The 26,702-nt window shown below is 34.5% G+C and overlaps 1 long non-coding RNA gene across 1 annotated transcript; it reads left to right on the top strand.

Annotated features, from left to right (window-relative positions):
- Nucleotides 1-6,814: 6,814 nt before the first annotated feature.
- LOC145789456 (uncharacterized) lies at nt 6,815-25,910 on the top strand. The gene is made up of 2 exons (XR_014327431.1): nt 6,815-6,978; nt 25,577-25,910. It is a non-coding gene; the product is annotated as an uncharacterized LOC145789456 (long non-coding RNA).
- Nucleotides 25,911-26,702: the final 792 nt, after the last annotated feature.

Here is a 26,702-nt window from a genome sequence, read left to right as displayed (position 1 = left end):
ACTTCTTGATTATAACTTTAATTTTTTTTTCCATAATCAACAATAAGAAGATAATAATAATTTTGAATTAATATTAAGTAAAAAAACTTAAATAAATTATTACAAAAGTATTTTATATAAAATTTTATAATTAACTTCGAGTAAAATCGAAAAGAAAGTATTGCGTGTAACTAGTGTATCATGAATAATGTAAAAACAGACATATATTTAAGTCTTAAAATAAATTATATAACGGTAAGATAAATCAAAATTTTACAAAATTTGAGTAAAAGTTTCATATAGTAGTAATATCACGTCATTATTGACATATGATATCATCAATCAATAATAAAACAACATATGAAGGGTGAACTCCACATGCAAATATAACTAACACTCTAGTAATTTATATATATAGTGAGATTAATTATATTTGCATATTAATAATGATGAATATTACCTTTATATTGAGATTTTTTTATAAAATTTTCATACATAAAAATATAATTTGTTGTAGTCACTTCATTTTCAATAAAACAATCACTATTATTTTCATAAATTTAAAAATACGCTTGACATTTTATTCTAAATATTATTTTTGTTTAAAATTTTATTTATATACATATGTAAAAATAGAAAAAAAGAAAAAAAAAATCAAAAATCCAGCGGGCACGTGACCCCCCTAATCCTCATGTGGTTCCGCCACTGAATCATACCAACTATAATAATTAAAATAATATTTTTTTTTCATGGATTTATAGATATTTTTTGAAAATATGATTGATTTGTAATTTTTCCTAATTTTTATAACTTTAACTGTAGTAATCTCATGAAATTTTACGGCCACTGTAGCTAGGGCCACAAACTAATCGAGAAGCTCGCTAGCTCGGTTCGATTTGGTTCGTTAAGGATTCATTTGATTTAATTCATTAAGTAAACTAGATTTAGACTTGTTTAATAAACGAACTGAGTTCAAATTTAAATAAACTAGACTCATTTATTTTATTATTTCAATAAAATAAACATATTATTCATGTATTAAATAATAAATTTATAAATTAAATAAAATATAAAATATATTATTTACATATTCAACTAACGTAAAAAGTAGTAAAAAAAAATTTAATTATCGAGTTTTAAGCCAATCTCGAATTTGATAAATATTAACGAACTAAACAAGTTAAATTTAAACCTTACAAAACTCGGCTCGACTGTTGTTTTAGAATACAGACACGTGGTATTCTTTGATATTGTGATTATGTTGGATGATTGAGAAATATAAGAGACATGATAAATGATGATTGGTAGTATGGACTCGTGGTATTACTTTAGTGTGGTGATTGGTGAAAAAGATATGTAAGTCAGATATTGTATTTAGTGAATGAGAAATATAAAGAATATAATGAATAATAATTAGTTAGGAAGTATAGATATGTGTTACTCTTGAGTATTCTATAATTTGCCCTAAATGTATCCATGTATTGGGCCAATTCCAGTACTAAATGTATACATGGCACTCCAATTCCAGCCCAAAGATTCAACTGGGCCCACTGTGTGACCCAAGCCAACAACAATTCATTGGTTAATTCGTCATAAAGTGAGTGTTTGGTGTAGTTAAAAACAAATTATTTTTCTTTCCGGAGCACCAAAATAAATAAATAAATAAATAACGAATTATACTAACCGTTCCGGTAGTTTGGGGTTCGTATCACTTTGGTTCTTAACTTTTCAATTGTAACATATTTGATTTTGAATTTTGAATCTTATACCAAATAAGGATAATTAAAGATACCATTGATCAATTTCAAGGCCAAAATTGTTAATTTGATAAAACATAAACTAATTTGATAAAAATAAATGTCAAAAAGATATTTTTGAATTTTTAAAAATTATTTATACTCACCAAAGATAAAATTATGTAAAATTGAATCTTTTACACATTTATTTATTTTTTTTACCAAATTAATTTTTATTTTGTGTTTGGATGATGATCATGTAATGGGTGCTTGTTTTTATTTTCATTAAATTAGCTTCTATTTTTCTAAATGTCAAATATGGCGACAACTTTAATATCATTATTAAACCAATCCATTAAATCAAAAATTCCAAAAGTAAAAATATTTCATATATTAAATACTATATATTGATTACACATTAAAAACCTAACAACTACCCATTACATGATTATCATCCAAACACACAATAAAAATTAATTTGGTAAAAATAAATAAATAAATGTGTTAATGATTTATTAATTTTATATAATTTTATTTTTTGATTGGTAAAAATAATTTTTAAAAAGTTAAAAATATTTTTTTAACATTTATTTTTGTCAAATTCGTTTATATTTGATTAAATTAATGATTTTGCCATTGAAATTGGGTAATGATATCTTCAGTTGTCCTTATTTGGAACAAGATTCAAAATTTAGGGTCAAATTTGTCACAATTGAAAAGTCAGGAACCAAAGTGACACAACCCCCAAATTATAGGGACTATTAGTGTAATTCGTCCAAAAAACAATAACTTACTTCAACTTTTAGCTTAATTTAAGTTAAAATGGTGTGTTTGGTGTAATTTACAAGGTAGCAACTTATAACTTATAATTTACAAGGTAGCAACTTATAACTTATTACAACTTAAATGTGAGGGAAATTTTTTTTTTTGGACAAATCACACTAACGGTTCCTATAGTTTGCGACTTGTGACACATTTGACTTTAAATTTTGAATCTTATTCCAAATAAGGACAATTGAAGATATCATTACTCAATTTCAAGGGCAAAGTTGTCAATTTGATAAAATATAAACTAATTTGAAAAAAATAAATGTAAAAAAAATATTTTTGAATTTTTAAAAATTATTTCTACCCGCAAAAGATAAAATTATATAAAATTGATAAATATTTAACACATTTATTTATTTATTTATTTACTAAATCAATTTTTATTATGTGTTTGGATAATGATCATGTAATGTGTGGTTATTTTTATTTTCATTAAATTAGTTTCTATTTTTTCAAAAGTCAAATATGGTGACAACTTCGATATTATTATTACGCCAATCCATTAAATGAAAAAAAATCTAAAACTAAAAACATTTCATATATTAAATATATCGATTACACATTTAAAGTCTAACAACCACCCATTACATGATCATCATCTAAACACATAATAAAAATTGATTTGGTAAAATAAATAAATAAATAAGTAAATGATTTATCAATTTTATATAATTTTATCTTTGGTGGGTAGAAATAATTTTTTAAAATTTAAAAATATTTTTTTAACATTTATTTTTGTCAAATTAGTTTATATTTTATCAAATTGACGATTTTGAACTTAAAATTGAGTAATGTTATCTTCAATTGTCCTTATTTGAAACAAGATTCAAAATTTAGAGTCAAATGTGTCATAATTAAAAAGTCATGTAGAGAAAAGTGATACGAGCCCCAAATTATGGAGACTGTTAAGGTAATTCGCCCAAAAAATTTTTGATTTAAAAAAGCATCTTAATGAGTAATTCTATTTTCACACACTATTTACACTCTGTGAACATCTTTCTCAATGAACACACTTAATGAATTTGTTTATTTTTTGTTTTACTCATTCCACAAACAAAATACTCCAAATATGCCCATAACATATAATGTATACAAAAATTCCAACACATTATGTACACGCACCACATAAACACATAAAACATAAAACTCCCATCACACCCCTAAGCCTAAGTCAAAACCTAAACTGTTCTCTATACACATGACATTTTTTCAGCACACTAGCAATTTTCCAACCGTATTTACTAAGGTATGCAAAATAATAATAATAATAATAATAAAAATTTTAAATCAATAATTTTTTTTGTATTATTTTATTATTATTTTTCAAAAACTAATACTTTGTTTAGTTTTATGTTTTCAAAAATATTTTTGTTAATTTTAAAATCTTATTTTTTGTTTTTAAACTTTTTACATATTTAATCAACCTTTTACTTTTTAGAATCACTTAATTTAGATACAATTAAAAAGAAAATTATTTGCCAAAAATCTTTAAAAAAAATATGTACTGAATTTTTATATTTTTGTATACTTTTTAAATGTATCTAAATTAAGTGAATCCAAAAATAATAATTACAATATTAAAAATGTTCACTAAAACAAAAGAATACATATTGAAATTTTCAAAATTTATTTTTCAAAACTCAAAACCAAACTGAGTGTAAGTTATTGTTATACTATTTTCATTATTCGTTCTGGATGAACTAGCAACGAGATGGAAATAATTCGGTATTAGTTATCCAAATACATTAAACAAATTCGACAATCAACAATTGAATCAAACAATAGTTTTTGATTCTGTACTTGCAAACAAAACATAAATTTTCGACATATAACAATTTTTTAAGTTGGTTTTCAAATATACAAAATGTTTTCAAAAGTTAATTTTCGTATAGGTGCAACATTTTCAAAACTGATTTTTAGAATGATAATTGCAAGAATGGAAAAAAAAAAAAAAAAAAAACTTCTGAACCAAAAACTCACCTATTCGTTGCCTAATTTTTATTAACAATTATTTTTTTCTATATCTAAACATTCATTATTTTATAATCCTCCATCATTCAAATCAATAATAATGGTGGGGTGTAATAAAACAATGTTCTAAGCAATGGATAAAGAGTGAAAATTTGAGCAATTTCGGTCAAATCAATGACAAACAATGAAGGAATAGTAAAGTGAACAAAGATCAATGGAGGGAGTGAGAAAGAAACAAAAAATTAAAAAGTTTGATGCATGTATTTTTTGAAAACAAAATGTGTACTAAGAATTTCCATATAAAAGATGTGTACTAAAAAAATTTAGTTTTAAGGATTGATGTGTGTATTGATATCCATATTGGTCATTTTGTTTAGTGGTAAAATTATAAAAAAAAAATTAATTCATTGAGTGTGTGTACAAAAAGTAAAAGATGTGTGGAAATAGAATTATCCCATCTTAAGAGGTAATTCTACTTACACATCATTATTTATCTTAGTATACACCATTTACTTAGTTTACACCATACATAAATTAAAACTTTTAATTTTATCTCTATACACATCAATAATTTTTAGATAATACTAAACCACCCTCATCTTCCCTAACAAATCTTAACCCTAAACCTGCTAAAGCCACAATTTCAGTGGCTCCTTATGTTTAAATCACAAATAGCTATAAATCGATAATGAAGTTGAATAGTACAATGCTCTGTGCTTTCCTTATCCTGCAACATTCATCATACAACAATAAGAAATTTACCAATACACTTTATGGTCCTCGAAAACTACAAATACACCATAAAATAAAATAAAAAATGCTTTTCTGAACTTCTCTTGCTACCATTTTTTGATTCTTATCAAAAGTAATTTGAATATTTAAAGTAGGATGCTTAACGTTAACAGTTAGGAAAGCCTTTGAGCATATTCCTTTCCTTCTATCAATCTTTCAAAGGTTAGGGTTGAGTTGGGAGGGAGGGAGGGAGGGAGGGAGGAGTGTGTTGGTAATTTGATTGAAGGATAGAAATGTAATAAAAAAATTTAGAGAAAAGATATAGGAGTGATTCTACTTACACCACAAAATCATCTCCTTACACCCTTAAAAATTTTAATTTTATTTTTTTTTACAATTTTTATAATACCATTTCTATTCTTATCCCTACCATTCACTCTTCTCCTTACACCCAAACCTTTCAAACCCTAATTTCTTCGCATCCACCCCATCACCACCACCTCCACCTCCACCAGCCCACCACCATGACCGCCACCCAAGGCACGAAAACAGCAAAACAACACCTTACAAACATCACCCATGTTATCAAGATACACAGAACAATCTCAACTCCACTAACAAGCAACAATCACTGATGGAGGCTCTGCTACAAATAAATCGAGACATACACATAAATCATCCAAAATCATCACTATCAACATAAGGTCTTGTATAGAATGGTTTGTTGTTCCAAATTCAACTTCATTATATAGATCAAATTCGTAATGTTACAGTGCTTTTGAAATAATATGCAATCTGACCTAATGAACTTTGATAAACAATCTGACCTAGGAAACTGAAGAAATTCAAGGACTAATAAACAATACCACTAATAATACTTGTCAATAGATCAACACAAATGAACTTTGATTTGAGAAATCATGAGCGAGATCAAATTAGGATAACAGAATGATGTGTCTCTCTCTTTTCATGCTCTATCAACGATGGAAAAAGGCGACATGCTGGGTCACAATGGCGAAGGTGAGGGCAGGACGTTGAGCGATGAGGAGGTGGTTCTATTCATGGTTGAGCGGCGAGTAGTGGGGCTGTGTTGTGACAACGAAGATGACGAATAGGGTCGTGATGGCGGTGGGGTTGGGTTGGGTTGCTGGTGGAGGGCGACAGCGGCGAGAGGGCTTACATGGTGGTTGGCGACGGCGGCAATTGCAAATAGCGGCAATGCTGTTTCCATTGGAGATGAAGAAACTAGGGTTTGAATGGTTTGGGTGTAAGGAGAAGAGTGAAGGGAGGGATGAGGGTAAGAATGACATTATAAAAATTGTAAAAAAATAAAATTAAAATTAAAATTTTTAAGGATGTAAGGAGATAATTTTGTGGTGTAAGTAGAATCACCCAAGATGTAGACTGAGTAAATCAAGTGTGTGGAAATAAAATTTCTCCATTTTAAGGGGTGTTGATTGTGCGGATAATTGAAATTAAAGAAGTCAAAATACTTAAATGCCCTTTAACGTTACAAAGTATTATCATTAGATCAGGTTTATAAACTCCCTATTCTACTCTCTCTCTTCATTGTACATTTGAGAACATAGAGAAGCTCTAGAGAGAACCCACAGAACCCTCACGTTTTTGCCCAAATCGAACCTCAACCTGCGAAGATCCGAAGCCAATCGGAGGCACCATATATCTTCGATGAAATTTGGATGACTAAACTCCACCCCATCTTCGATGAATAGTAAGTTTTGACCTTCTTTTTGTGCACAACCAGTTATATATATATACACATATATGTATGTATGTATGTATGTTTACACTGTGAGGTTGCTCATCGTCTTGCTTGTTTGGCAAAGATAGGTCTAGTTTTGTCCACTTGGGTAGAAGAAGTGTCAGAGTCTATTCTTCCTCTTGTATTGATGGAAGCTTTCGAAGCTCTTTAGTATTTCATAATCCCACAATTGAAAAAAAAAAATTGTTTAGGGTTTTATTTACTTCTTCTCTTTTTCAATGAAACCCTAAACTCACTAATTTGTGGTTTTAAGTTATGATTTATGAAATTAGGGAAAACCATTTGAGTTTTAAGATTTTGTTTTTTTGGTTTACAAATATCACCGATTTTTTGGATTTATTTTATTTATGAGTTTTATTTGTAACATTAATTTGTGATTTACATATAGATTAAGTTTTAGGGAAACACATGATTATGTTTTTAGTTTTAGGGAGACACATATTATTATTCTCCTCTAAGACAGATTTTTATTTCCAATTTTATTTTTAGTCTCTTTGTCTGCAAATTCATGGTTGTTTTTGGTGTCTTTCTTCTGTAAATACTTTAATGTGCTTTGATTTCTTAACTAAAAGATGAAAATAGAATTAATAATCCAATTGGTGTTCAATAGTTGTCAGCCAAATTGAGACGAGTTATGTGATAAAATTGAAAATATCATTGTGGATAAAAGCATATTGATCTGCATTACTCTGCTCATGACCTCATGCATGAGGATTGATGTTTGTTTGTTTGCTAGGGATTGCTGGTTTAGGCATCTGCTTGGTTTCTTACCTTACAATTATTTTAGTTTGGTCCTTGTTTGTTTTCCTTGTTTAGTTCTTATTAGAGGTATAAAAATGGCTCGCGGCCCGAGGTGGGCCTAGCTTGGTTAGGCCCAATTAGGCCTGGTCCCGAGCCCAGCCCGGGACCCTGAGCCTGAGTTGTCATTTTGAAGCCCAGCCCGACCCATGACTCGGCCTATCGTCTAGCTCAAGGCCCACTCAAAACCCAACCCGAGGCTTGGCCTACCTGAGGCCAAGTGTTATTTTTAGTGGAAAAGAATAAAATTTTGGTGGAAAAAATAGAAAAAAAAATGTTCAGGCCCGCTGCCTTGCCCAAGGCATGAATACCCCCTAGGCCTAATTTTCTGGCTCATGGATCGGCCGAACCCGAATTTTGGCTGAAGCCCAAGGTTAACATATATAGAGAAAATTCATAATAAATCTAATCTAAGAAGGGTGTAAGGCATTAGGTCCGGTGAATATTTTTTGTTGGTGAGAAATTCACATTTTGTGAAATAGTTTGGTGAGAAGTCCTAAAAGACATTTAAAAGCTTTGTTTGGCGTGTTGTAGCTTGCTTTTCGTGCTCCTTTCAGATACGATTAACCCTACAATTCAGACTCCCGTGGTCCTGAATCTGATTTCACAAGTGCAATATGAAAAGATAAACACAAATGAGTCCAAATCCGAAAAAACTTTTGGAAAATCAATTTTGAATAAAAAATGCCAAAAATAGACTGCACTGCTAGATTTCAAAGTCACCATCTAAATATTTTTGGAAAATTTAAGAAACCCGAGACTTGTGCCAAAGGCCACTTATCCGTCATTACCAAAGTGTCTCGACTCGGGAACTTAGGTATGAGAGGGGAAGGTCATGAATTTAGCACCCCACTCACCCGATCAAAGATCGGCCTCTACTAATCATGATGTGATTTTTATTTACATTATATGCTCTTGTTCCAATTATTAGGCTATTTTTACTATGTGATGCACACAAGTATAGACCAATTCACAAAATTTGGAATGCTTTGATTTCATGTTTGTTTTGAAAAGTGTTTTGAATATGTGCTACTTGAAAGGATGGGCTCATTTACATTAATCAAATTATCCTAACTTAAGTGAAAAGGCCTTCATCTACGGGCATTCAAACAGGTATATCACTTAAGCACTTAACCTCATGGGAAATATGCTTGATATGGCAACACGAACATACATACAATATGCTAAAGTAAGAAATACTTACCTAGTACTCTGAGGTAAGTCAAAAGAAATAAAACAATTAGAAAAATGAATTCTCTAATATGCAAGTGACTAATGAAACACATACAAAATGCAACTATCGGATTCGGCTTCCTAACATGGCATGTGAGTCAATTCAAAGCATGCGCAAAGCACGTATTCAATTAAGGAATTTGAAATTAACATTGATTAGTATGACGAGCTGAAACCTTATGTATGCAAAACGAATGGATGCAAGTCATGGAAAATGCTAAAGAAAATATGATGTTACATGCAATCCACCATAAGAAAGTAAATAAAAGGGAGAAAGAAATAGGGGTTGGAAGACATAAACACATTATTACATATTTTGCCCTTGCGCAGGACGGTCCGAATGAATGCCCTAATTAACTAATTATTACAACATCAAATTAATTAACTAAATTAACTAGGTATTACAAATTTCAAGGAATTAACTAATTAATTACAACATATTAATTAATCTAAGACCTATTTAAGCTAATAAACTCAAATGGGAGCCGAAGAACTACACGTGCAAACGAGAACATCCTCTCGGAAATGCCTCTGTATTGCTGTCCAGAACTGTTTTGTTTGCAGTCAGAAAATAATTTTGTTTTTCCTCCAGCTTCTACTCTATTTTACAAGGAAAAAGACACTGCTTGGCTGAAATGAGGTGGCCGGCTGGCTAGGGAAAGTGGTTGGCTGGATTAAAAGGGTGGCTGATCGGCCACTAATTTTCATACTGCCCTGCTGCAACAGAATGGAAACAGAGCAAAAACAGAGTGTTTCGAGGGAATGTTTATCCTCTCTGCCTCTCCTTATCATAAAACAGATCAAGGGAGGGGTAGAATCGGTTCACAAATCATCAAAAGTTGCAATGTTGTTGCATGATGATCTATGAATCGACTGGACAAAGTTTCAATAAATGAAAATAAAAGACAAACAAAACCTTCTCCCTATCGTGGAGTTACCTCTCCCTATCATGGAGTTACCTCTCTAGGAAAGTGGTAGACCTTGATTCTTGAAGCATTATCATCACGAAGAGTATGAAATGATTCGAGACTCAATGAGTTCAATTAACGTCCGATTAAACACAAACCACTTTTATTACTCTTGTTGCCATTTTAGTCCAATTGATTAGCCTCTTTTTAAATTACATTTCCATTCTTTAATCATTTAGTCCAAAATTGAGAATGAAGTCCACTAAATGGAGGGAAGTGTCAAACAAGAAATTGTTTTGGACATGAGAGAGATGTAATGCCTCAGTAATGAACCTTCGAAGAGATTAAACCATTAAGCACGGAAGGGTTCTTTCTCATGCTTAAACAACACTCGTTTGAAATGACTCTCAAACAAATAAAACCAAGAAAGGACGGAAAATGCAGAGATGATTATTCCAAAGTTATGAAAAGCATAAAATAAATGATATCAACTCAAACAGGTTTGTGTCTAAGGCCTAAACCACCAAACCTATGAAGACCACTACAGTACAAGCCTACTATATAAAGCACAAATGAAATAAACACATTAAAACAGTCCTAAAATGAGTGAAGACAGTGTCGGAATTGGGTTGAAAAAGCTAAAAAAAGTAAGCTAAAATATGAGAGAAATAAAGCTAGTAAACAAGCCAAAGGAGGGTTGGCTAACCCCTGCACTTTTGGGACTTCAAAACCACATTTTTAGTGTCTGAAAAACAGTGGTAAAACGTTGGAAAAAGTTGAAAAAGAAATGGGAAATGCAAGGGCAAAAACTTAGAGAACAAGGTTCAAAGAAGGGTGGTTAACCCCTCCACCTTTGATAGCTTTAAGCCCCAAGTTTCAGCCTATAAAAATTGTCCAAAAACAGTTCAAATACAACAAGAAAAGAAAATGAAGAAGTAGTGTAAAAATAGTCAAAGTTGTACCTCTTGAAGATGAGTAACTCCTTTGTTCACAAACCACAAAGCTTACACTCTCAAGGGCTGAGATTTTAGCTCAAGAACCTCAGCAAGGAGCCTCAAATATTTGGTTTAAGAAGTGTAGGTAGAGTGTATGTAGGTTGCAAGATAGAGAGAGAGAGTGTGTGCTATGCAAGTATTGGAGCTTTTGGAATTTTTTCTAACCTAAAATTAAGAGGGTTGGTCTTGTATTTATAGAAAAACAGCCTCTCAAGTCAGAAATATTAATATAGAGACAGTTGGTGCAAGGCATGCACATGGGGGGAGGGGACAGTTGGCATCAATTGGCATCAAAATATCTGTCTTTCCGGACACCTGACCGGTCAGCCAAGTAGGGACCCGCCGACCCCAAAAACCTACTCTCAAGCCCGACTTCAAACGGGCATATGTCCCTCATATGGACTTCGGTTTAGGTGATTCTTGAGTCTAAATTGAAGCCCCCGAATTTTACTTTCCAATGGTGAGCCTCACATCTAAATTCGAAGTGTGCAAAGAGATATTCTTAATTTAGTGAAGGCTGCTCATTTCTTTTTTAACGGATTGATGCCCAACTTCAAACGGCCATATCTCCCTCATCCGGATTCAGGTTTAGGTGATTCTTGAATTCAAATTGAAGTCCCAAAAGTCTACTTTCCAATGGTGGTGGCCTTACATCTAAATTATAAGTGTACAAAGATATATGCCTAATTTAGTGAAGGCTACTCATTTCTCTTTTAATGGTTTGATGCTCAACCTTTCCCCCAACTAGTTTTTTTCCAACCCTTCCTATTTCCTTCAAATCCAAACCTATGAATAAGATGTTTTTAAAGATTTTTCAAAAAATTCACCTCTCTTTCACTTATTTCTACTTTGTCCTTACTCGGTTTACCGAAAAGTGAAATATTTTAATCGAAATGCGAGCCTTGGAACATCGTAGAAACATTTAGAAAAATATTTTGAAAAAGATGGTTTTAAGTTCTAAAATAGTTTTGGCCAAAATGGGGTGTAAGGTTGGGATTAGAAGCTTAAAAATTGAAGCCTTTTGCTGAAGAACTTGAACAATTGTACAGCGTCACTTTTCATCATCGAGTGTCCAACCTGAGGCACCCAAGTCTTAAGGGCGGTCAAAAATGGGGTGTCTATAGTTGCTCCTTTTTGACAAAGTTCGATGTCATGAAATGACGTGAGTGAATGTTAAAGCCCGAAGACGACTCATTTTGACAAGGCCATAAGACTTGGTCAAACAAACAAAATGCAGATGCAGTTGGTTGAACCCAAGGATTGCCTACGTATCTTTTTGCAAGGAATCAAACCAGCATAGTTCTGAGGCAGAATGCAAAATTATACATGATGTAACGAAATAATCAAACCACAAGTAGTGTAAAACACACAAATACCATAAAGGAATGTAGATGCAAATCAAATTACGTTTTATATAGAAAAATAAGTGGGCATGAGCCAAACAACACCTAGCACAGGCTAAGTGCTTACATCCTCAATACTGGTCTTAGTGCAGCATGGATGCTTACACATAATAGAACCATGTTTTAACATGAAAAGGGTGCGAACACATGCAAAACTATGCATTTCGCAGAAAGGGTACAAGTAATTAGGTGGTATGATATAAGTGAGGAATGATCTGCTGGGGGAAAGATAATGATCCTAAATGCTGAATGCAACAAGACAAAATATGATGCAATGGGTGCAATGGATGCAATGAATAAGGGGCGCAGGCCGAACCACATCTTACCTAGAAAAGGCATGGACACAAACAAACCACGTCTAATACAGAAAAGGTGCCAAAACCCTCAGACCACAATTCTTGGTGGAATAGGCACGTACACATGCAAAGCTATGCTTTAACGAGCGAAATGTATGAGCACATGCCAAACTAAGCGTAACATGAAAAGGATACTGGTAATAAAATGGTATGATATAATGGATGTAATGGATAGTAGAGTAGATGTATGTGATAAATGCTATATGCAATGCGATAGAGGATAATGGATAGGATGTAACAGCTAGGAAGTGGCTTTAGAAAGCACCTTACAGGGGTAATTGGTGATGACTCACCTTATGCTATTAGGAATCTTCCTCTTCTTCTTGGTTTTAAGACTTCTTCTTGCATCTTGCGCTTTCAAACCACGGGTACTACTTTTCTCTCTGGCTATGTTTGCACCTTTTTCAATTCTCCAACAAGGTGATAGACTAGGTTGGTTTAGTATCCAGAATTGAGGCGCACACAAGCTACCTCAACCTATGGGGTTGCCATACAAATTTCAAGTCGAGGATACATTCGTGGGTATTTAAACCAGACTTTAGTCTCAGAAATTTCAAACCTTTGCGTTCTAGGTATCGCCATTCGAACTCTAGTTTCCACCGTCTTAGTTAGTTTCCTAGGAACTCACTACAAACACAGTCAGGTGGCTATATCAGACCGCCTAAGTCGTTTGGGCACGACAAACACCAAAGGAATTGCACCTTTAGAGGATTTAAGGTCTTCTAGACCCAGTCAGTGCACAAGACAGTGCGTGGTGAATAAATGCACAAAACAGTGCTGTGTAAGAGAATGCACAACACAAAAAAAAAAGTGCTGTGTAGGTGCACAAGACAATGTGGTATAGGTGAATGCACAAAACAATATGATACAAGGTGAATGCACAAAACAGTGCAATGCAAGGTGTACAAAATAGTGCGATGTAAGGTGAATGCACAAAATAATGCGATGCAAGGTGCACAAAACAGCACGATACAAGGTGAACAAAACAGTGAGATACAAGGTGCACAAAATAGTGCGATACAAGGTAAATGTACAAAATAGCGCGATGCAAGGTGCACAAAACAATGCGATACAAGGTGCACAAAATAGCGTGATGTAGGTGCATAGGATAATGTGATACATGGTGCACAAAACAGTGTTATCGAGGTGCACAAAATAGTACGATACAAGGTGCACAAAACAATACGATGCAGGTGCACAAAACAGTGAGATGCGAGGTGAAGATGTATGTTATACAGAGGGAAATGAGCAGTACATAGAGTAGTGCATCATGTACCTTATGAAATGAGTGTAGGGCAACTTGTCACAACTTATTGAAATGAAATTGAATAACACTGCAGAAAGTAACTTAACGAAACTCTATTATTACAAGTACAGAACAAACTTAAGAGCAAGAGCAACCGATCACGTAGTTCAACTCAACTAGAGTGTACGAGCATACATGCATAAGCCAAAGCACATGTATTAATCAAATAAAAGATGGCAATCCCAAGAGAGTTTTGAAGTGGTCGGAGACAACTTTTGAAAGCTGAATCATATCATAATCATCATAGGGGTGAGCTACCCTAACCCAAGGGAAAGTGCCTAACAAGTGGCTTTAGCGGATGGAGAGAAAAGTTAGATCCATGCCCCTTGTTCAATTGATGACCCGATCAGATGTATTGAAAATTGCCCCTAGTGTCCAGTCATTGGCCACCATTGGGTTCATGCCCCTTGTTGGATGGGTGGCACGATTAGATTTACTGAAAATTTCCCCTAGTGTCCAGTCATTGGCCAGCGTTTTCAACATTATGCATGTACGATGGGGATCATCAGATCTTGGAACAGTTGTCAACCCATTAGAATCATGCTTCTCTTTTGCTCCAAGCATGTTAAAAATCCACTCCACTCCTCTCCAAGGTAGTAATGGATTCCTTATATACACTGATCATGAATGCGTTACCCCTTGTACGGGCACTCTCAGTTTGTTTATGAATTCCACATATGGACTTGTTTTTGAGTTCGGAGCGAATACTTGTGTATGGAATTTTGACCATGCCACTCTGTTGAACTTTTGAGTAACAGACACTCTAGGGTGACTCGATGAAGAGTGCTTTTGAGTGACAAACACGCTATGATGACTCGATGAAGAGCTTTTGAGCGACAGACACGTTATGGTGACTCGATGAATAACATAGACTGAAACAAACACCAGGCATGACACAACACAACTCATAACTGACCCAAAAGCAGAAAAAGACTCAAGGCAATTGATCATTCATAGTGCCCCTAGTATTACTTACATTCCCTTCAATTTCGTAAAACCAAGTTTCGATTCCTTTTTGTTCAAGTTAGAGATTCTACTAATAAGTTCAAGTATTGAAAATTGCTCCATTTGTTGATTCAAGATAGTTCTTTCTTACCCAACGCAAGTATGTGATATGCACAGCAATTGGTGTAGCTCATGGATTGGTACAAAGCTGATGATGTGAATTGGGCAAGATGATTTGGTCGAGATGGATGAAATGGACGTGGTTGAGATCGAACTTCAGGATGAAGTTGCCTACGTATTCCAAGAATGGGAATCAGGTCAACGTAATTCATGATTGAGGTTCATTTGAGTGTTGACACTCTCCTTTTGCGCTCTAACTTTTACCGAAGTCGCCCCTTCGAGATTTTCAACCTTGCGAGCTCTATTTTTTTTTTCTCATTTTCCATGCTTTAACTTTTGCTTAGGTTGCCCTTTCTGGTTTTCGGCCTAGTGAGCCACTCAAGGATAGCGTTACAACATTTGCAGTGAATTTGATCAATAGTCATCCTTGGCCTAACACTGAAACTGACTTCACCTTAATTTGAGCTTGGTTCTCCATTCTCTTATGCATGTCTTTTTCTTTTTTTTTTTTTACTCCATTTTCAGGTTTTGTTCTTCTTGCAATATGGTACTTCCTCGCATTAGCTTCTTCGAATTCAGACAAAAGTTCCCTTCCTCACAGTTGATTGGATTTCATTCCAGTGGATACCCCTGGCTTGATGGTTGACTCCTCTTTCTTTTTCATTTTTTCTTTTTCTTTTCTTTCTTTTTTTGTGTTTCTTTTTTCTTGATTTCTTTCTTTCTCTTTTTGGTTTCTTTTATCCATTTCTCTTTGAAGTAATGAAAACACCAGGGGGGGAGAAATTCTATGATTGTGAGGTCTGAAAGCCGTCTTGTACTTGCAAGTTTAAAAGATGCCTTGTACTTGCCACAATGATCGCCTAACAGTGAAGAGAATCCCCAGGACAATGTAAAATACCACGCACAATTCTGAACCTATCTTTGCAAGTTTGCAAAAGAAATAACTTAAAATTCTGAAATCATGAAGGACTTTGTGCCGATAAATCAAAATTCACTCAAACCATTAGGAGGATCCTTCTCAACACTCGAGCTTATTAACAGAATCTCATTCAAAAAACAAATTCAATGTTTTTTTTTTTCTATTTTTAAAAGGTCACATATGCATTACTGTAGGCACAACAAAATGATTAAAAACTTGACTCCTGCTTTCTTATTTATTAAAACAATAAAACAAAGACCTGAGGGTACACGGGAGTGACTCAAAGGAAAAACTCGGCTGACGCAACGACGCAAGAAAAGACAAAAGAAAGAAAATAAAACTCACAGTATAACTATTTATAGGACAGAACTCAAAACAAAATCAACATCCTTGAGACAGAAAGGGGCTTTCACTTTTCAAGTCCATCTGCAAATTTCAAAAATAACTTCAAGTAGCCCACGGGAGGGTCCAAACTTGCTTTCAATTCAGCAATAACATCCACACCCAACAGGATTGATTTTAGGCTTTCAAAATGGGTCTCACAGATTGAGCCTCATAATTACCCCGATTGTCCCCACACATCCTTTTGACCATGTTGGCTAGGGCTAAGGTTAGTTGTTGGCAAGCCATGGATGGAATTTATGTTATGGGGTGGTTATCTAGTACTGTCAGGGAGAGGTTTATTGATAGCTTTGGGATTTTCAGGTGGGATGATGACCTTATTGTCAACCAAGTCTTGAATTTTATGGCGAATGCGAAAGCAACGGTCAGTATTATGACTGTACTGCTGATGGAATTTATAATATTGGGTAGGGTCATGTCTAGGTGGAAGAGGATTAGGGAGAGGTCGAGGATTGGGCGGTTTAAGATACCTTTTCTCCATCAGTACCTTCAATGCATTGGTTGGGCTCATATGAAGATGGGCGAAGGTTCGGTTTTGGAAGTAGGGAGCACTAGTTTTGGAAATATTGGCAAATGGATTGGCGGGTGTTGGTTGGGTATTCGTGGGCTTGGGATTGGAATTAGGATGGATATTTTTGTTAAAGCATCCCTTTTTATGGCTTACCCTCTGATTCAAAATACTCTCAACCTCAGTGATAAAAGTGTTATCCACAGTCTTTGCAACAATTGAGAGCACTTGCTGCTTGGTCAACCCTGTGACCTTCAAAGTCTCAATAGCCCACTGAAGATGTGCATAGAGATCAATACTTGTCTCCGCCTTGTTCTTGCCACTTGTTTCTGCTTAGCCAAGGGATTGGGTGGCTATATCAAAGCGAGGCCCATTTGTTGTTGATCTGTCATCACCCAGACTGGAGATAGTTTCGGGTTGGCCCTTTTCAACTGTAGCTCGCCTTAAGATTGGGGAGCTTTTTGATGGGATCAAAACCCTAAATGTTAAATCTGCCACTGTTTCTTGAAGGTCTTCAATCATTCCCAACATCTCTGCAGTAGTGGGTTCAGTCATTTGACGCTCTTGGCGTATCCGAATCGGATTGGGTGTATCCATCATGCATAAGTTGGTACTTTCAACAATGAACACCTTTGGCATGGGCAGATGGGTTGGGGTGATGTATATGCAGGGGTTAAAGGTAGGTGGTAGTGTATGGATGAGGTTAAAGTAAAGAGGAGGTACTTGGTTATGGATGAGAAGTAGGTTGGTTGTAACATTGGGTTCTTGGGGTGGAGCTATTGTCTGGTTGTCAATGAGATTCTGAACCTCATGACGAAGGCGGTAGCAATGATCGGTGCCATGACCGCCCTACTGATAGTACGCATAGTATTTGGTGGGGTTATGTCTAGCAGGGAGTGGGTTAGGAAGAGGTTGGGGATAAAGGGGTTTGAGATACCCTCTTTCCATTAGGAATTTTAGTGTACTGGTTAGGCTCATATGGAAGGGGGTGAAAGTTTTGTCTTGAGCTCGGGTTGGGCTAGTTGTTTGTGGGTTGGATCTGGCAAAAGGGTCGACAATGTTGGGATTGGTTGTGACGGTATTAATTTCAATGGGTTTGGGAATAGTGCTACCACTAACATTGGTACTCCCGGAAAACACCCTTTTTGTTGGTTCACTTGTTCTAGGAATAATCCCTTTGTTAAATGCTCTCTCAATCTGAACCACTAATTCATGCAAAATTTTGAAAATGAACAGTGGAGCGACTATTAACTTTTGTAACATATTAGGCTCAAGGTTCTGCACCACTATCCACACTTGGTTCCTCTTAGAAGGTCGATTTGTCATTTGTGATGCCTTTGCTCTCCACCGTGCAACAAATTCCACAAAAGGTTCTTCAGGATTCTGGTGGGTTGCTTTCTTGAGTGGTCATTTTAATTTGGGTATTATAAGAATACTGATTGACAAACGCCTCAGCCAACTCTTCCCAGTTTTGCTTCACTTTATCCTCTAACTTGGTGTACCAAGTGGCTGCTACACCTGATAGGGTTCTTCAATACAGGGAGAGTTTTTGAGGCTTAGTTAGATCCATCGGTTTTAGGACGTCCAATAAAAGCCGGATATGTACCATAGGATCTCCAGACTCGTCGAAACAATCAATGTGTGGCATTTTGAATCTGTCTGGGTGCCTTACGACAGCCTCTATGTACCCATCCTCAATGTCGGGAATGGAGTTAAGTCACTGTGCCTTTTTGAATTGCTTCTCAAGGTTAGCAATTTTTAACAAGATCGGGTTGAGATCATTAATATTAAAGGGAAAAAGCCCCTCATTAGGCTGCACTAGCCAACCCTTCTCGAGGATCTGGACCCGGCAAATCTTCAGTTGGCGGAGGTGGGTCGAAGTTCGGCTGTGAGCCCTAGACTAGATGTATGGTAGATGCCCCATATAGGTGTTGCATTTCAACAATGGTCTCATCCTACATGGCAATTCCCTAGTTTAGGGCTGTTTTTATGGCCATAACTCTTTTGGACTCTATGTCATCATGGGTCTGTTGAGTTGGATGGGTGTAACCTAAGAGCTGACTAAAAAAGATTTTGACCCGGTTATACTTGATGTATCTGAATTGGATTAGTCTAAACAGGTTTGACTGGATTAGGCTTTTTAGAATTGGTCTTTTGGCATTGAACGGATCTTTTTTGAGTTGGCCTTTGGGAATCAGATGGACTGGACCTTTGTTGAGTGGGTTTTTTTTTCTGAGATTAGATAGACTGTGATGGGTTAAGGTGGGTACTACTCATTCTCTAGCTCAGACAAACCTAGTATTAAAAACAAATACCTCATCAGATCAGGATATCGGGTATGCCAATCAAAGCAAAGCAAGATACAATTTTTGGCCCTGGTTCTGGTCTTGCTGAAAATTCACCCATTTCAAACTCAAACCCTTGGATTTTGACCCAAATTTTGATTTTGATATGACCAATTTGAAAGGAGTTGCCTCAAGATTAGGACTCTCCAAGGATTGCATCACACATTGTGAAAGATTTCACATTTTGCACAAAAGCATTCAAACACCCCTATGAGGGGTTAAGGTTTCCTTGTCCTAGTTTTTGGAGTGATCTACAGCTTTATTACTCAAACAAGTAGCTTCATAAAATCCTGCATACAGGTGAGTATCCTGTCCTATGTTGGAACAGTCACTATGGCTTTACTACAGTTAGGCTAATTGGTCAAAAGAGATACCTTGGCAAGACTACCCAATATACCTCTCATATCTAACACCGAGAAGTGAAAGAAGGATCAAGCAGTACGATGGTAATCCAGATCCGAGGGTTGTGTTTTCGACATGGCAGAGCCCACGACCGGTCAACCTTTTGGCAAGTTTTTGGACAAGCCTCCAGCAAACCGTCCAAGAATAGCAGATGGAAAACACAGCGACTTACAGTAACAATGCAAATGCAATGCAAATAACATATATATGTAAATAAAACGTAACATCATGAAGTTCAAGTCAAGTTCTCTAAATCTCCAGTAGAGTCGCTAGAAACTGTAGCTTGCTTTTCATGCTCCTTTCGAATACGATTAACCCTACAGTTTGAACTCCTGTAGTCCTGAATCTGATTTCACAAGTGCAATGAGAAATAGATAAACACAAATGAGTCCAAATCCGCAAATCTTTTGAAAAATCAATTTTGAATAAAAAATGTCAAAAATGAACTACATTGCCAGATTTCAGAGTCGCCACCTAAATATTTTTGAAAAATTTAGGAAACTCGAGACACGTGCCAAAAGCCACTTATCTGTCATCACCAAAGTGTCTCGGCTCGGGAACTTAGGTATGAGAAGGAAATGTCATGAATTGAGTACCCCACTCACCCAATCAAAGATTGGCCTCTACTAATCATGATGTGATTTTTATTTACATTATATGCTCTTGTTCCGATTATTAGGCTATTTTTACTATGTGATACACACAAGTATAGACCAATTCCCAAAATTTGGAATGCTTTGATTTCATATTTGTTTTGAAAAGTGTTTTGAATATGTGCTACTTGAAAAAGTCGGCTCACTTACATTTATCAAATTATCCCAACTAAAGTGAAAAGGCCTTCATCCATCGGCATTCAAACAGGCATACCACTTAAGCACTTAGCCTCATGGTAAACATGCTTGATATGACAACACAAACATACATGCTATATGCTAAAGCAAGAAATGCTTACCTAGTACTCCAAGGCAAGCCAAAAGAAATAAAACAATTAGAAAAATGCATGCTCTAATATGCAAGTGATTAATGCAACACATATAAAATGAAACTATCGGATTCGGCTTCCTAACATGGCATGTGAGTCAATTCAAGGCATGGGTAAAGCACGTATTCAATTAAGGAATTTGAAATTAACACTGATTAGTATGATGAGCCAAAACCTTATGTATGCAAAACGAATGGATGCAAGTCATGGAAAATACTAAAGAAAATATGATACTACATGTAGTCTCCCATAAGCAAGTAAATAAAAGGGAGAAAGAAATGGGAGTTGGAAGACATACACGCATTATTACATATTTTGCCCTCGCGCAAGACGGTCCGAAGGAATGTTCTAATTAACTAATTATTACAACACCAAATTAATTAACTAAATTAACTAGCTATTACAAATTTAAAGGAATTAACTAATTAATTACAACATATTAATTAATCGAAGAGCTATTTAAGATAATAAACTCGAACGGGAGCTGAAGAACCACACATGCAAATGAGAACATCCTCTCGGAAACGGCTCTGTTTTGTTGCCAAAATTGTTCTGTCTGTAGTCAGAACATAATTCTATTTTTGCTCCAGCTTCTGTTCTATTTTGCAAGGAAAAAGACATTGCTTGGCTGAAATGAGACGGTCGGCTAGCCAGGGAAAGTGGTCGGCCGGATTCAAAGGGTAGTCGGCCGGCCACTAATTTTGATACTACTTTGTTGCAATAGAATAGAAACAGAGCAAAAACAAAGTGTTTCTTCCAGGGAATGTTTATCCTCTCTGCCTCTCCCTATCATGAAACAGATCAAGGGAGGGGTTGAATCCGGTTCACAAATCATCAAGGGTCGCAAGGTTGTTGCGTGACGATCTATGAATCGACGGGACAAAGTTTCAATAAATGAAAATAAAAGACCAATAAAACCTCCTCTCTATCATGGAGTTACCTCTCTAGGGAAGTGGTAGACCTTGATTCTTGAAGCATTATCATCATGAAGAGTATGAAATGATTCGAGACTTAATGAGTTCAATTATCGTTCGATTGAACACAAACCACTTTTATTACTCTTGTTACCATTTTAGTTCAATTGATTAGCCTCTTTTTAAATTACCTTTCCATTATTTAATCATTTAGTTCAAAAATGAGAATGAAGTCCACTAAATGGAGGAAAGTGTCAAACAAGAAGTTGTTTTGGATATGAGAGAGATGTAATGCCCAGCACGGAAGGGTTCTTTCTCATGCTTAAACAACACTCGTTTGAAATGACTCTCAAACAAATAAAACCAAGAAATGACGGAGAGTGCAGAGATGATTATTGCAAGTGTGAACAGAAGTATGAAAAGCATAAAATAAATGCTATCAACTCAAACAGGTTTGTGTCTAAGGCCTAAACCACCAAACCTATGAGGACCACTACACTACAAGCTTACTATATAAAGCACAAATGAAATAAACACATTAAAACAGTTCTAAAATGAGTGAAGACAGTGTCGGAATTAGGTTGAAAAAGCTAAAAAAAGTAAGCTAAAATATGAGAGAAATAACGCTAGTAAACAAGCCAAAGGAGGGGTGCCTAACCCCTCCACTTTTGGGACTTCAAAACCACATTTTTAGTCTCTAAAAAATAGTGGTAAAACGTTGGAAAAAAGTTGAGAAAGAAATGGGAAACACAATGGCAAAAGCTTAGAGAACAAGGTTCAAAGAAGAGTAGTTAACCCCTCCAGCTTTGATAGCCACAAGTTTCAGCCCATAAAAATAGTCCAAAAATAGTTCAAAAAAAGAAAGAAAAGAGAAGGAAGAAACAGTGTAAAGATACTCAAAGTTATACCTCTTGAAGAGGAGTAACTCATTTGTTCACAAACTACAAAGCTTACACTCTCTAGGACTGAGATTCTAGTTCAAGAACCTCAGCAAGGAGCCTCAAATATTTGGTTTAGAAAGTGTAGGTAGAGTGTATGTAGGTTGCAAGATAGAGAGAGAGAGAGAGTGCTATTTAAGTATTGGAGCTTTTGGAATTTTTTGTAACCTAAAATCAAGAGGGTTGGTCTTGTATTTATAGAAAAACAACCTCTCAGGTCAGAAATATTTGTATATGGATAGTTGGTGCAAGGCATGCACATGGGGGAGAATAGTTGGCATCAACTGGCATCAAAATATCTACCTTCCGGGACACCTGGCCAGCCGGCCAAGTAGGGGACGGCCGGCCACTAAAAGCTGGCTGACCGTTCACAAAAATCTGCTCTTAATCCCAACTTTAAACGGGCATATCTCCCTTATTCAGACTCGATTTTAGGTGGTTCTTGCATCTAAATTGAAGGCCCAGAAGTTTAATTTTCAATAGTGGTGGCCTCACATCTAAATTCTAAGTGCAAAAAAAGATATACCTAATTTAGTGAAGGCTGCTCATTTTTTTCTTAACAGATTGATGCCCAATTTCCAACGACCATATCTCCCTCATCCGGACTCGGGTTTAGATGATTATTGAGTCCAAATTGAAACCCCAGAAATCTAATTTCCAATGATGGTAGTCTCACATCTAAATTATAAGTGTACAAAGAGATATGACTAGTTTTGTAAAGGCTGCTCATTTCTCTCTTAACGGTTTGATGCTCAACCTTCCCCCAACTAGTTTTCTTCCAACCTCTCCTATTTCCTTTAACTCCGTAACTATAAATAAGATGTTTTTAAAGATTTTTCAAAGAGTTTACCTGCCTTTCACTTATTTCCACTTTGTCCTTACTCGGTTTACTGAAAAGTGCAATATTTTAAATGAAATACTAGTCTCGAAACATCGTAGAACCATTTGAAAAAATATTTTAAAAAAGATGGTTTTAAAGTCTAAAATTGTTTTGGTCAAAATGAGGTGTAAGGTTAGGATTAAAAGCTCAAAAATCGAAGCCTTTTGCTGAAGAACTTGAACAATTGTACGACGTCACTTTTCATTATCGAGTGTCCAACCTGAGGTGCCTAAGTTTTAAGGGCGGTCAAAAATGGAGTGTCTAAATGTGTGCTATATAAGCACACTTTTTTATCTTTTTTGGGTCACATCTTTTTACCCCTTGACTTTTTTTTATCTGTTTGACTTTTCGTTGACTATCTGTTCAAATTTATATCTATATGTTCAACAAAAAAAAAAAAATTATATCTATTCGAATTTATATCCATCTATTCAATTTTTTTAACTATTTGTTTAATTTTTTTTCCCCTTATATTCAATTTTTTCCTAAATTCTATTTATCTATTCAATTTTTCCTAAATTCTATTTATTTATTCAATTTTATATCTATTTGTTCATTTTTTTCTCATAAATTCTATCTACCTGCTGAATTTTTCCCTAAATTTTATCTATCTATTTAATTTTTTTCCTATCTGTCAAAAATCTGTGTCAACTTTTTTGTTTATCTATTGCAATCATCATCATCAATATCATTTTTTTTCTTTTCAATTATGTCTCATATATACACACACTCAGAGATATACATACACACACCAACACCTATCTGTTGCAATCCAAACCAAACCCTATTTGTTCTATTTTTTTTTTCTTCTCTCTATTCAAATCTTTATTCTAATTCATCCTTATCTATTCAACACAAAAATTAAAATAAAAACAAAAACAAAAACAAAAACAAAAACAAAAACTTTATCTGTTTCATTAACAACAACAACAACAACCGCAAAAAAAAAAAAAAAAAAATGTTTGGATCTAAAATTTTGATACGATAAAAAACCCCTTGTTCAATATTTGATATATTCACTCATTCACCCAGATCTAAGCGAAGAAAAAAAAGAATTAAACAATAAAAAATAGATCTAAGCCAGAAAAAAAAGAAAAGAAAAAAAATTCTATCTGTTTATCATCATCATCATCATCATCATCATCATCATTAACAACAACAACATCAAATAATAATAATAATAATAATAATAATAATAATAAACAAATTTTGTTGAATGAAACCCTCAGATCTTGGATGGTCCAAGTATACACACACATACACACACATATATATATAGCTCATGAATATACGTACATACATTTCATGAGCTATATATGTATATGTGTGTGTGTGTGTGTATGTAGAGAGAGAGAAAGAGAGAGTAGCGATCAGCGGCCTCTCTAGCCGATTTCTTCAAACCCTAGAACCATGGCATGGCATTGTCACTGGCGAGGTAAAAGTAGATCTTAGTCTCAATGGCAGAGTAGATCTTAATCACGACGATGTTGGGATGCTTCAGCTTTTTTATTATTGAGATCTCATGAACTAGTCCTATAGCTCGGCCAAAGGCAAAACCGACTGAAGATGGGGGTCTGCGGTGGTGGAGGAAGCGTCATCGGCAGTCGAAATGATGTGCTTGAGATGCTTCTTCAATGGCTTGTAACAGAGGAACTTTGTATTAGATTACACCATATAGATTGGCAATTCTAGAGAGATCGCAACCACTGTTGTTGCCGTTCTTCATTGTCGCCATTGCCGCATCCTTATTTTTCTTCTTCTGCTTTCGTGTCTCTTGACTTCTTCAAGTTGGTGGCGCTGTTAGGGTTTTGCGAGAGGAGAAAGAGAGAGAAGACGGAGAGAAAGAGGTAGAGAGAGAGATGCGGGTTTAGAAAAAATAAAATAAAAATACGTGGTACTATATATGTACGTGTGTATTTTAGTCATTTTGTTTGGACATGTTTTTATGGGCAGAATATTTTAGAGCGTAAATTTTTAACCAAACAAAATTTAAATTTAAATTTATCAATTGAGTGATATACTACTATTAAAACAATCAAGGTTACTTAACCAATATTTACGTAGAAGTCCCTGTTTGATTACTTTTCAACAAGTGATTTTAATTTTCTTAAATTTATCAAATTTTGTACAAATCTTATATTTTTATCCAATCAATGATATGTCTATTAACTTGAATATTATTTTTCTTGATAGAATGAGTACCCAAGTAGAATCACAGTCCCAAAATAAGAAGAACAAGGGCAAATTCTTCCAGGGTGACAATGGATGGTAGAATTATAAGAGGGAAATCGAAAAAGATGTTATGAAAATTTTCGAATGCATAGAGATTTGTTCTACCAATTGTAGAGCAAACTAGGAAAATTGCTCATTGTTGATAGTTGATGCACCTTTTGCTAGGGCCTAGTCCCTTTATTATCCCTTCTTCTTCTTCTTCTTCTTCCCTTTTTTTTTTCTTTGTACCAAAAAATAGAAAACCCGTTGAAATGGAATTGTAATGAAATGTACCAATATAGGTACTAATTATTAACTTTTGTTTATAAAAGAACTTTGCAAAATTTAAAATTGAAGAAAAGAAAAAAAAATTTATAAGTTTTACATCTTATAAGGGAAAAAATGACAATTACACAGCAACAAGTTATTTTACAATTTATTCAACCAAACACTAGTCTGCTACTTAAATCCATAATCTCATAGTTGCATCAAACAAGCTAACAACTTTTGTTTAAAATTATGATTTATAATCTATTAAGTTATAATATATAATCACTTGCTCACAACTGCACCAAACTGTCCCAAAATTTTGTTGAAATACTTCTCTTAAAACTTTTGTGGACTTCATGATCAGATGCAAAAGCAAAAAGCAAATGCAAAAGCAAAAACAAAACAAAACTAAAGAATTTTGTCTTTTTTTTTTTTTTTTGGTTGCTAAATTGGTTTCGTTTAGGAAGAACTTTTTCACTATTTTGACTTTTTTGTTTTTTTTTTTCAGAGAAAAAATAAAAATAATTATGATATGAATGTGACATTTTATTTTATTGACTTATTTAACCTATTTTATTTTTTTGTATTTTTTTAGTCCTAACTTAAACTCAACCTACTTGCCAAATGAGGAGGTAGAAGTTAAAATTTTCTTTTAGCTTATGGAGCCATTTGAGATGGAAATATTTTGTAGCATTTATATATTGAGACTATTTAGTACACTTTATTTGAAAGGAGGCTTACGTGTAGGTCCTAATAGGTGAATTTATTATCAAATAGATTTTATGATAATTAATGGTATTTTTCATCAAATACTGTTAAAAAGACACAAATTATTAAT

The sequence above is a fragment of the Camellia sinensis genome, chromosome 4, assembly GCF_055761805.1.
Source record: "Camellia sinensis isolate YWXY chromosome 4, ASM5576180v1, whole genome shotgun sequence".
In the NCBI taxonomy this organism is placed as follows: Eukaryota; Viridiplantae; Streptophyta; class Magnoliopsida; order Ericales; family Theaceae; genus Camellia; species Camellia sinensis.
Note: the sequence above shows the minus strand (reverse complement) of the source record. Positions and strands in the feature narration are given on the sequence as shown.